Below are 13,129 nucleotides of genomic sequence, written 5' to 3'. Positions count from 1 at the left end.
AGTCCAGGGATTGACTCTGACTGGAACTATTGGCGTCATTTGAGTCACATGCCTATCCCTGAACCCATCATTGTGGTTGAAGAAATGAAATGTTTTGATTGGCCAGGGATAAATTATGTATCATGATTGTGCCTCCTTCCCTTAAAAGGCCACAAGCAAAGAAGGAAAGAAAAAATCAAAGTAATGTTACCAGAAATAAGGTGAAAGAAAACTTTATCAACAAAAAAGAAAAATAAGTATAGGTAGTTTACTTTAAAAGTAAATATGTAGGTGTTGTGATTTTTGACAAGGATGCTACATGTAACAGAATGAAGTTGGACCCCTACCACATAAAAATTAATTGGACCAAACACCTAAATGTAAGAGCAAAAACTAGAAAAATTCTTAGAAGAATACATAGAAGCAAGTCTTTATGATCTTGGATTTGCCAATGAATTCTTAGATATGATACCAAAAGCACAAACACAAAAGAAAATAAGATAAATTAGACTTCGTTAAAGTTAAAAACTTTTGTGCTTCAAAGGGCACTGTCAAGAAAGTCAAAAGGCAACCTACAGAATGGGAGATAATATTTGCAAATATCATTTCTGATAAAAAACTTATATCTAGAATATATAAAGAACTCTTACAACTCAATAGTAAAAAGACAACCCAGTTAAAAAATGGACAATGGGTCTGAATAGACATTTCTTCAAAGAAGGTATACAAATGGCCAACAGCACATGAAAAGAAGCTCAACATCAGTAGTCATTAGAGAAATGGAAATCAAAACCACAATTAGATACCACTTCATACCCACTAGGATGGGTGTAATAAAAAGAAAAATCAAATGTTGGCAGAGATGTGGAAAGACTGGAACCTTTATACACTGCTGGTGGGGATGTAAAATGGTGCAGCCACTGTGGAAAACAGTATGGTAGTTCCTCAAAAAGTTAAATACAGAGTTGCATTTTGACTCAGCTGTTCCACTCCTACATATACACCCAAGAGAAATGAAAACACATCCACCAAAAAATTTATATACAACTGTTCATACCACCATTATTTATAATAGCCAAGAAGTGAAAACTATCCAAATGTCTACCAACTGATGAATGAATAAACAAAATGTGGCACATCCATACAATGGAATATTATTTTACCACAGAAAGAAATGAAGCAGTGATACATGCTACAACATGGATGAACCTTGAAAACATTATGCTAAGCGAAAGAAGCCGGTCATAGAAGATCACATATTATGTGATTCTGTTTATATAAAATGTCATGAACACTCAAGTCTATAGAGGCAGAAAGTAGTAGTGATTAGCTAGGGCTGAAGGGCATGTGGGGATCAAGAGGTGATTAAAAGGTATGGGGTTTCTTTTTAGAGTGATGACAGTGTTCTAAAATTGTGGTGATGGTTGCACAACTCTGAATGTACTAAAAACTACTGCATTGTACACTTTAAAGGGGCTGAATTTAGTTGTATCTAAATAAAGCTGTTATAAAAGAAGAGTGAATATCTACCAACATCAAATAGTCAGATTTCTCAAATAAACTAATGGTTCACAGTCCCAGCCATGAAGTAGAAAATGGAGTTATGTATTCATAAAATAGTCCATTTGATATTTTCTTCCATGAAGATTTGAGTATCTCCATCTAATTTTCCTCCCCCACCCCATTTTGTTTCTTATTAAAGTATGTTGTTCTGTATCATGGAAACTTCCTCTTGTATGAAAAAAATAATTAAAGTAATAAATCATAATGAGTTGACAAAAATGAACTGAATTGTAAACCATTTCTCCATTTTTGCATTCATATTATGCTAGGAATTTCAGATTATGTAAGGATGATTGATATCATTCATTAATAGAACAATCCATATGAAACAATCAATATGTGTTAGGTTTGGTAATCTTTTACAGGCATGCCTAATTGGCATTTTCTACTTACATTTCTTAATAAAAATAGAATCTCCTAGCATTCTGAGGATTGCATTAATTTGTACCACATGATGGCACAGAAAGAGAAGAAATCTTATTTTAAGTCTTCATTAATGGCCTGGAAGAGAGATAAACAGCAGGCTCATTAAATTTTACACTGATACCCAATTAGAAAGTTTTCCCACACTAGTAAGGCCAATAAAGTTTTAAAAATAGATCTAGAGTATTTGATTTGATGTGGGCAAGAATCAAACTATGGGGAATTTAGCCTGTTAAGTGACAAAGTAAGGTATTTGGAGGAGGTAAAATAACTATGACAAAATTTACTTGAAAGGTAGTGTGGCCAAAGATACCTAGAAATTATGGGGTAAATGTAGGCAGAAGTAAACATTCAGTGTGATATAAAGAGCTTATAGTCCATATTGGACAGAAGATCACCACGTAAGAATTTAAGTGTCAGTAGTTGAATATATTTAATCAAAACCCTATTCAGATTGTGTTTAAGACTCGGGATCTCGATCTTGTTTCTGCCATTTACTTGGACAAGTTAATTTACTTCTGTAGGCTTCATTTCCCTCATGTATAAAATGTAGATAATAATTTCTTTTCTAACAGGAATAAAGAATATAATACTAGCTGGGGATCCTGAACAGTGTCTGGCACTCAGGGACCAATACATGTTTGCACTTTTAATTATTTTTATTAATATTTCAACAGCCTCCTAATGGTTCCTCCTGACTTCTATCAACACCTCACTTTGCTATTGAGTGATCTTTCTAATAAACAAATGTGAAACTTGTATTTTGGCTTAAAACATTCTACTGGCTGCATGAAGCCTATGGCCCAAAGTTCAAATCATTTGCCTGGCACATAAGACTCTTTAAGGGCCAGCCTCAATCCCCTTCTCTGTCTTTATCTCCAGCTATTTCTGTTTATGCACTCTACCTTTGAAGTTAACCCCAGCTTTTGCTTCTCTTGGAACCCCAAATGTTTACATGAACTATTCCTTTTTCCTGAAATGGGAGACAAGAAACCTTCTTCTTGTCAAGAATTGCAAAGGGTCTGTAATTTTTACCCTACTAGCAACCTAACAAGTTAGCGTGGATTTCATGGATGCAATCAGAACAAAATAACCTGAGTCAGAGACAAAGATCTTTATTACTTACAGCACAACAAGAAGCATGAGCTTCATGTTTGTGCCACTTTCCCTTGCCTGCCAAGTCCCAGAAAGGCAACATGGAGCGGCCCAGGTGGATGCTGCCCACAAAGTAGGTTTGTGTCTCGGCTGAAGAACTGCAATCTTGGAAACTAAAATATTTTATAATGGGCTGCAAGGAAACCTGCCTGAACTTTGCCCCAGATGGAGACATTATCTTCATTATATTGGACAGCAAGCAAACTTGCTACCTGTTCTGGAGGGAGACACTATCTCTATCTTCCAAGGCTATAAAAACAATATGACAGGTCATGAAACAAACAACAGCCTGTCTTTATTTAAAATTTTGATATTTTTTCATCATGGATTTTTTGGCATTTATTTTGATTTTTTTAAATATTGCATTAAAATATTCACTTTGTTAACAATAATACAATAATAGTAGGGGACTTAAATGCTCCACTTACATCAACGGATGGATCATCCAGACAGAAAATCAACAAGGAAACAGTGGTCTTAATGACACACTAGGCCAGTTGGATTTAATAAATATCTACAGGACATTTCATCCAAAAACAGCAGAATTCACACTGTTTTTAAGTGCACATGAAGTGTTCTCCAGGATGGATCACAGGCTGGGTCACAAAACAGGTCTCAAGATATTTAAGAGGATAGAAATTATGTCAAGCATTTTTCCTGACCACACTGCTGTGAAACTAGAAATCAATTACAGGAAGAAAAATGGGAAAAGCACAAACATGTGGAGACTGAACAACACGCTGCTAAAAAACCAATGGATCAATGAAGGAATCAAAGAGGAACTCAGAAGATACATCAAGGACTTCCCTGGTGGCACAGTGGTTAAGAATCTGCCTGCCAATGCAGGGGACACGGGTTCAACCCCTGGTCCAGGAAGTTTCCACATGCCACGGAGCAACTAAGCCTGTGTGCCATGACTTCTAAGCCTGTGCTCCACGACTACTGAGCCTGCGTGCCACAACTACTGAAGCCCGTGTGCCTAGGGCCCATGCTCTGCAACAAGAAAAGCCACCGCAATGAGAAGCCTGTACACTGCAATGAAGAGTAGCCCGCGCGCACCAACGAAGACCCAACTCAGCCAAAAAAAAAAAAAAAAGAAGAAGAAGAAGAAGATACATCCAGGCAAGTGAAAATGGAAACACAACTTTCCAAAATCTGTGGCATACAGCAAAAGCAGTTCTAAGAGGGAAGTTTATAGCGATACAGGCCTTCCTCAAAAATGAGAAAAATCTCAAACAACCTAACCTACCATCTAAAGGAATTGGAAAAAGAACAGACAGAGCCCAAAGTCAGCAGAAGGAAGGAAATAATAAAGATCCAAGAGGAAATAAATAAAATACAGATGCTCCCCCCCAAAAAAATGATAGAAAAAAAGATCAATGAAACTAAGAGCTGGTTTTTTGAAAACATAAACAAAATTGATAAACCTCTAGCCAGGCTCATCAAGAAGAAAAGAGAGAGGACCCAAATAAACAAAATAAGAAATGAAAGAGGAGAAATAACATCCAATACCACAGAGATACAAAAAAACATAAGACAATACTACAAATAGTTATATGCCAAAACACTGGGCAACCTAGAAGAAATGGGTAAATTTCTAGAAATATGCACCCTTTTAGGACTGAATCAGTTAGAAATAGACAATCTGAACAGTCTGGTCACTAGTAGTGAAATTGAATTTGTAATTAAAAAAAAACTCCCAGCAAACAAAAATCCAGGACCAGATGGCTTCACAGGGGAATTCTACCAAACATATAAAGAAGAACTAGTACCTATCCTTCTCAAACTGCTATAAAAAACTGAAGAGGAGGGAACACTCCCAAATTCATTCTATGAGGCCACGATTACCCTGTTACCAAAACCAGACAAAGATACTATAAATAAAGAAAATTACAGGCCAATATCTCTGATGCATGTAGATGCAAAAATCCTCAACAAAACTGTCTTTTGTTGGTAATTTTCCCATGCAGAAGATTTTTTAATAGTCAAATTTAACAATTTTTTATTTTGTATCTTTCTTTCAAGCTCATTTTTTACCTTAAAAATAATACATTATTATTGTCCTCCAGCAATCATTTTAAAAAACCAATTCAAAAATAAATAGGTTTATAAAGTAAAAATTAATATTACATACCCCAGTCCTGCCCCCTGTTCTCTGGAGTAACTATTGTTAAATGTCTCCTAGTTTGTAAGCTGGGAATAATCATATACCTGTACAGCAGGATACACACACACACACACCTCCACATATATGCAGAAATATTTAACACGTATCATGTGTGATATATAATAGCCATTATAGTTGCTCAATTCTTATTAATTTTCTTCTCCCTGTTCTCTTAGGCAAGTTATTTTACCTTCCAGCCAAGAATTTTCTCATCTCTGGTGATGTCTAAAGTCTTTCTGAGCCCTATGATTTGACATCTTTTTCTGTATCCTACCGTATGCAAACCCAGCTCTAATAATCACCTGGCTTATAGTATTTCTTGTTGTTTGGCTTATGAAATTGACACAGCTTCTAGGATATCGCTTTTTATTACATGAGTTGCAGCTGTTATCTCTATGAGCTTCCTATATTTCTGCATCTATTGAGTAGTGTCAGCCCGCAAAAATCAACACCACCTCTACATAGAAACATTTCTTCACTTTCCCTGGGTGGATATGTAGGATTTGAGTCAAGTATTTGTCTAATCTATTGATGTATTTCTTCCATATTTTGAGATAACGAATATCCATCTAGCAATATTTTTAGAATTCATGGGGGAGGTGATTCTGCTCACAGTGTGTCAAAAGCCATTGAGATTTCTGAGGACAAGGTTTATTACAGGTTTTCCCCACTATTTGAAAGTAGGGTGATTCCTATGAAACCTTTGAGAAGCTGAAATAGAATAAAGAAGCAATTACCTTAGGACACATCTTGCTAAGGGATGCACAAAATAAATGGAAGTAAAGCACGGCTGCTCACAGACACAGGTCAAAGCTATGGCAGCTGGATGCTGAGATGCTGAGCGCAGTCCCTAGGAAGGAGCTTGGCGGGGCTACTCTCGCTTCTCGGGATGTGCGCTGCCTCTGTAACCAGCTTCTTGCAAAACAAATGCTGAGTGCTATTTTCACTTTTCGCCTTTTCTTGTAAAAGCGAAAGCCCTCTTCAGATTTCTTTTAGTTAGCAAAAACAGGTGCTATTGTAGGTCTTTTGTAAAAGCAAAGTGGCCGTAAAGGGAATTTTCGAAAGACGGGGGATACCTGAAATGACAAACTTGGTCTTTTCAACCTTTGTGATCACGTGGGTCTTCACACTGATGCAGTGAGGGTGGAGGCAGCCTGGGCTGGAATGTGAGTGTAAAATGGCTCCTTTCTTCCTTCCTCCCTCTATCTTCCTCCTTCCTTCATTTTCTTCTTTCCTTCCTTCCTTCTTTCCTTCCTTCCTGCCTCCATCCCACATAGAATTACAGAAACCTAAAACAAATACGTACACATGAGACCAGCGTCAGCGAGAAGTCTGTACTCCATAGCGCGATGAAACAACTGATTGGGGGGAAGAATTTAAATATGTATAAGCTGGCCAGTCTCAGATGTAACCATTCACTTAATTACGGGCTGAATGACACATTTTGCCAAGTGAATGTTAAAAAAATGTTCAGTTCATTTATTTTATTACCTCTGTATCTCCAGAGGGACTAGGTCGGTGAGAACAGAAACAGCTAATTAAATGTCTTGGTGATCGGGCAGGTAGCTGAAACTTGTTTACAAGCTTGGTATACTGCATAATTCGTTTGAAATTTGGTGAGGATAACATCCCCGATGCTTAAGATTCTAATTTTTCTTCTTGGGGATAAACCTATAGATGTGTGCCATTGGTGGACAATAAGCAGGGCTTACTTTCTGGAAGAAACATGCATGCTACTCTTGCCTGGTTTCTATTTCATAGGTTCCTCCATGACTATCTAAGTCTTTACTGTTGGCAGTAGCGTTACGAAGTCAAATGACCTAGAGGTTTGTAAAGAGATATAACCTTTCACTGCAAAGGTGTCTGAACTTCTCAGAAGGGAGCCCTGTAGTGTCTACTAACGGTAAACAAATGCCTATCCTATGACCCAGCAATTCTATACCCCCAGGTATATCCCTGAGAGAAATGAATGCTTGTGCCAATCAAAAAAAAAAAAAAAAAAAAAACATGGCCAAGAAGGTTCATAGCAGCTTCATTTATAATAGCAGCAACTTGGAAACGACACAAATGTCCATCGGGAGTAGAATGGAAAATAAATTGTGGCGTATTCATACAATGGAATGCTCCTCAGCAATGGGGAAAAAAAAAAGACTGCCTGTATATGCAGCCACATGGATAACTCTCCCACACATTATGGTGAATGAAAGAAGCCAGACAGAGGGTGCAAGCTGTATGTGATGTTCAAGATGAGGTCGGAATAAGCTACAGTGATGGCGGTCAGAATAGTGGTTCCTGCTCTGGGGTGTGGGAAGGGAAGGGGGTATTGATGGGGCAGGGGCATGAAGGAGCCTCACGGGGCGCTGGAAGTGTTAGACAGAAATTGATTTGGGTGGTGGTCACATGGTGCATGCATTGGTAAAACGTCTTTGAATGATACATTTTTGTACACTTTATACAGCTTAGTGTGCGTGATCTTACGCCCCAGTAAAAGCCAACAAAGAAATAAATCCATAAATAAAATTCTACAAGGGAAGCCCTTCTTCTTACTACCAGGGACAGACCCGGAGAGAGACCAGGGGTATCCAGTGAGTCTCACAGATTTCACATGGGACATGATTGAGGCGGTGGCCAGACGTCCATGGATAGGAGTTAACAGAGGCAGCTGTGCTCCAGGATCCCAGCTTATGCCCTTCTTTTTCATGTCTATTCCTTATCTTCTTTGGTGATCTTGATCCTTTGAGCAACTACATCATATGGAAAGGGATGTTACAACGAGGGCTGTGGAATAGGAAGAAAGATGAGTTTCATAAGCTTAGGTCCTGAGAGGACTCAGAGCACAGACAAAATAAACTGTGATAAGACAGAGCCGGGCTTCCTGCCAAGCAGACTAGATAAAGATTTGCCAGATAAGAAGGAAAACAAGAGTTGGAGGGAAAGCAAGGAGTGAGGTGTTGTGGGTCCTTGGGAAAGGGCAGCCCTGTGCTCTCCACAAAACTCCCAGGTAGGCTAATGGCATCCAAAGGGCACCTTGCCTTGCTTCCCAGCCTCTTTTTTCTGAATACCTTCCTGATTCCCAATTTTCCTTTTCTTATTGATCTTGTGTTCCCAAATGACCAAGCTGGAGTCTTCTGTTTTCCTTTCTCTAGAACCTATGGGGCTAGAAACATCCGTTTTTCTATTTAAATAGTGTCACAAATTAACAAAGTGATTTTTATATTCATACTCACATTTTCCCTGTGAAATTTAATTTTCAAAAATTTGGCTCCAGGGCTTCCCTGGTGGTGCAGTGGTTGAGAGTCCGCCTGCCCATGCAGGGGACGCGGGTTCGTGCCCCAGTCCGGGAAGATCCCACATGCTGTGGAGCGGCTGGGCTGGTAAGCCATGGCCGCTGAGCCTGCGCGTCCGGAGCCTGTGCTCCGCAATGGGAGAGGCCACAGCAGTGAGAGGCCCGCGTAACGCAAAAAGAAAAAAAAATTTGGCTCCAAACACCAAGGATTTTCTAGCATAAGTATTCCTTTATACTTTATGACTGATTGCTATTCTTACCTCCCATAGATATTTTCTTTCAGTGAAAGAGTAAATTAAAAATACAGATTGGGAAAATGGGGGAAAAAAATCCCTCATAGCAGACACTTTAGTACTGGAAAGTGAAGTTCTTTTTGGCTTGCCTACCTGAGACAGTTGGGAGAGTGATTTATTCGTATCTGTTATGATAAATGTCCTCTGTGTTGCATTTGTGCTGGGAGAGACTCAACAACTTGTTTACAGCATTTTTGTCTTTGGATTTTGCCAACAGAAATAGACGTAACTAGAGACATGGGTGGAATTTGGTCTTCACTGAAAGCCTGATCAGGAAGCCCAACATGTGTTGATTACCATGCCTGAATTCTTTGGATTTCATGATACATAGTGGGCCAGCAAGCACAGGACAATTAACCTTAGATGTGAGGATTTTCTGATGGACAAATTAATGCTGAATTGGGACACATGGTTATGCATTGACCTAAAAGTTACCATTTTCTTGGCTGTGTGTTAATGTTTCTTTTTTTTTTATGGAAGTGTAGTTGATTTACAATGTTCTGTTAATTTCTGATGTACAGCAAAGTGATTCAGTTATACACACATATATATACATTCTTTTTATCTTCTTTTTTAAAAACATTGTATTTCTCATTTCATTAAGATAATGACAGTGTCATAACATGAAGCTTTACATTTCCTTTTGTAACACAACATTATTGAATTACACATACAAATCCAGTTGCCCTTGCAGCTCTCATATAGATATATTCCCCTGAAAGTGGGCCACATTGAGAGCATCCTTGCATTTGTGAAATCCACCATGCATTTTAGATTTGATACTTCACACATCATCAGAAGTTTGTCAGCAAGTCAGGAGACACAGAAGTTTGGAGATGGAACGTAGCATTTCTGAGTCCCTCTCAGACATGGCAAGTCTTTGTTTCCCAGACTTTGTAGGAAGAAAAGCTTAGCAGTGTCAGTGGGGAGAAGTCTCTGTATTTAAAGGTATAGCAGTGTTTTCTAGTATTACACTTAACAGCCAGGCTGTGTTTATATTCAAGGCATCTGCATTTGTACATCACAGTATTTAGTCTCTGAAACCAAAGGCAGCATGCTTTCACTGTTGTTTGCCTTCCCCAAGAAATGTATTGAGCAATGGCTGGAAATTTGTAACCCAGTGAATACACTTAGAGTTTACATTTTTGACTTGCACCATGCTACTCAAGCCCTATCCATTAATATGAATTCTTCTGGGGATGTGATGGGGGAAAAATTAATGCCAAGACTGATAGAAACCTGTAGTTTAATTGTATGAATGTAGATGAGTAGCTTTTTTCCTCACCATCTTTTCTGGAATGGGAAGAGCTGGAGGCATAACAGTCTCCATCATGTTTTTAGTTTTTAAACTGTTGATGTTCCGAAAAGGAAACATCACCTGTTTATTTAGGCATTCTCTCAGCCTACCTGTCAATCATTGCAAACTTACTTCTGGTTGATGAGGCTTTTACTTGTATTATTTCTGATTCACAGGCTTGAAACCATAGACTTATTTGGCCTCCCTCTTGCTTACTGGTCCATCCCCGCATTTGCCATGGCCCAAACCATAAGAAAGCAATTGCACAAGAAGACTTGGGTTTCACTAAAGAAGAGCCTATGGTCATATCTCAGTAATGCTGAAGTGGCTTCTGTTGGAGATGGTGGGTTCTGATTTTCCATTGCCTACCATGGCACTAGTGCTCAGTGTATAATCTGCACCTTCAAATACATAGCGTGTCCGTAGGAGTGGCTTATGGTAGCAGAACCATGAGGGCCTCCTGATGCTTCTCTGCTGCTTCCAGGAGTCTCCTGGGAACCCCGTTCAGATCCTTGTAATAGGAAAGGAATCACACTCTTATGGGATTCCCACTTCCCATTTCCTGTTTGAGACAGGATCGTGTACTGAAAAGGACAAGGTCTCTGGAGTCAGGGAGGTCAGTGTTTGAGTCAAGTCTCTGCTCTCCGATCTTGAGTGAGTCAACTTAGCTTTTCTGAATACCAGCTTTCCCCTCTGAAAAAATAAAGCAGAATAACACCTATCTCACACAAAGCTGCTGCAATGAATAAAAGTACTAAAACAAGTAAAGTACTAATAATCATAGTAGATGCTCAACCAGTGTTGATTCTAAGCTTTGCCCCTCTTCACACAAGCCTTGTCTCTCTTACTCTTTATTATATTAATTCAGCAAACATTGGTTGTGCATCTGTTATGGGATTCACTCTGTGGAAGGTCATGGGGAGAATACAAAGATGAATAAGACAGTCCTGTCCCCAGGAAACAGCATTCTAGTATAATACATTGTTTCTCAACCTTGGCTGTATTTTAGAATTACCAGAGGAGCTGTAAAGAATGCCAGTGTCAGGCCACGCCCCAGGTCAGTTATATCACAATCTCTAGGGGTGGCGCCTCAGTAAAAGTATTTCTAATTACCTATTATCCTAGGTAATTCTAACATGCATCCAAGTTGAGAATCACTGTTCTAGAGGTAATTCCAGTGTGAAACCTAGAGTTATAAAGTCCAGTTCTGTTTGATACTGCGGATTCAGGGCCAGTGGAATGGATAGTGCTCAATCATGAAGTGTCTTATATATACATCATCTTATAGGACGTGGCTTTTATCTTAAAGATGTTGGGAAACCAATGAAAGAATGAGCTGATTAAGCTCTAGAATGATTCCTCTGGCACATGTGTGAAGGATGTTTAGCAGATGCTGTCCCACCCATATATTCCAATACCTTGACTAGAAGTATGGGATAATTAGGCAACTCACAGTTCCACTGCTGTAGCAGCTACTACTGACTTACAGAGGATGTTGTTTAAATATCCTAGTTCCCACACCCCTTGGGTGGGAGAACGCTGAGGCGTGTGGTCTATTCTCTCTCCTAAAGTAGCAGAACTGAGCTGTGGTTGCCCACAGTGCTAACTAGCTTGATAATGTACCTTTATTTGGCTTCTTTCTCTTCCCTGTCTCACTTCTGTACTTCTCCATTGCAGGGTTTCTCAACGTGGGCACTACTGGCATTCAGAGCTGCCTAATACCTCACTGTTGTTGTGTGTGTGCCCAGGGGAGGGTGTCCTGTACCTTGTAGAATGCTTAGCGACATCCCTGATTTCTATCCACTAGAGTCCGTTGACCACTCCCCCCAAACTGTAACAACCAAAAATATCTATTGCCAGATATCCCTGGGGGACTAAATGGTCACTCCCTATGGGTTAAAACTCCTGCCCTACTGATATTTCCTGCATTCACCTCCCAAAGAAACTACTTGCCTTTCAATCCTTGTCTCTGGATATGTTTCTGAGGACCCTAAACTAAGACAGAGCAGTTGAAGAGAGACACACCAGGGATTATGGAGACGAGTTGGGAGATAATCGTGTCAGTCTGAGACAGAGAGGATAACGATCTGAACCTCATGTGAGACTGAGGTGGTAGAGTGGGAGAGATGCATACGAGATGCCAAGATAGATACCAACTGATGGAACTTGGAGCCTCAAAGAGTGAGCAGTGAGGAAGAAGAAGAAATTTAGCATGACCCTGGTGGTGTCATTCAATGACAGGAATCCCAGAAGTAAGAGCTGGATTTTATAATAAACTCTGGGGTGGTTTTTTAGGGGCTTTGTGAGAAGATGGAGGAGTTGGATTTCATGTTGTTTCTCAGCTAAGAGCCCTACTGTAATGTCGACATCCCCCTAACTCCCCGGTACAAAGGTCACTTTAGAGCAGTTGTTCTGAATCTTGGGATTCACACTGGGATCCCTTGGGAGCTTTAATAGATTCTGATGCTTCAGACTCCACACTCAGAGTCTTTGATTGTGTTGGTCTGGGGCGCGGTCTCAGGATATTTAAAGCTCCCCAGGTGATCCCAATGTGTAGTCAAAAATCCAGTAAAATCTGACAAGATGAGAGAAATTGTTTAGGATTTCTGAGAGAGGATTTCTGTCTCTCTGTCACCCACCTACCCACACACATGCACAAACACATACACACCCCTCAACATTTCATCTCACACTTTCCTACTACATGGCCATGGTATTAAGTTTAAGTAACTTTGTTAAAATGAGGCTAAAGATGATGCTCGGACGGTTGAAAGTATTGTATGAACTGTCTTCCTTGGTCCAGATACTTTTCTACACACTTCTTATACTTGATCTCATTTAATCTTCACGGAGACCTTATGAGTTAGTGCTATTATTGTATCCATTTTACTGATAGAGCAGCTGAGCCTCGGGGAGTTTGATTTGCATAAAATCTTGTATGTGGCACCAGGGCTGCCTCACTCAGA

This window comes from Mesoplodon mirus, assembly GCF_964341445.2.
Source record: "Mesoplodon mirus genome assembly, chromosome: X".
Taxonomy (NCBI): Eukaryota; Metazoa; Chordata; class Mammalia; order Artiodactyla; family Ziphiidae; genus Mesoplodon; species Mesoplodon mirus.
The sequence above is the reverse complement of the archived record's forward strand: the minus strand, read 5'-3'. Positions refer to the sequence as shown.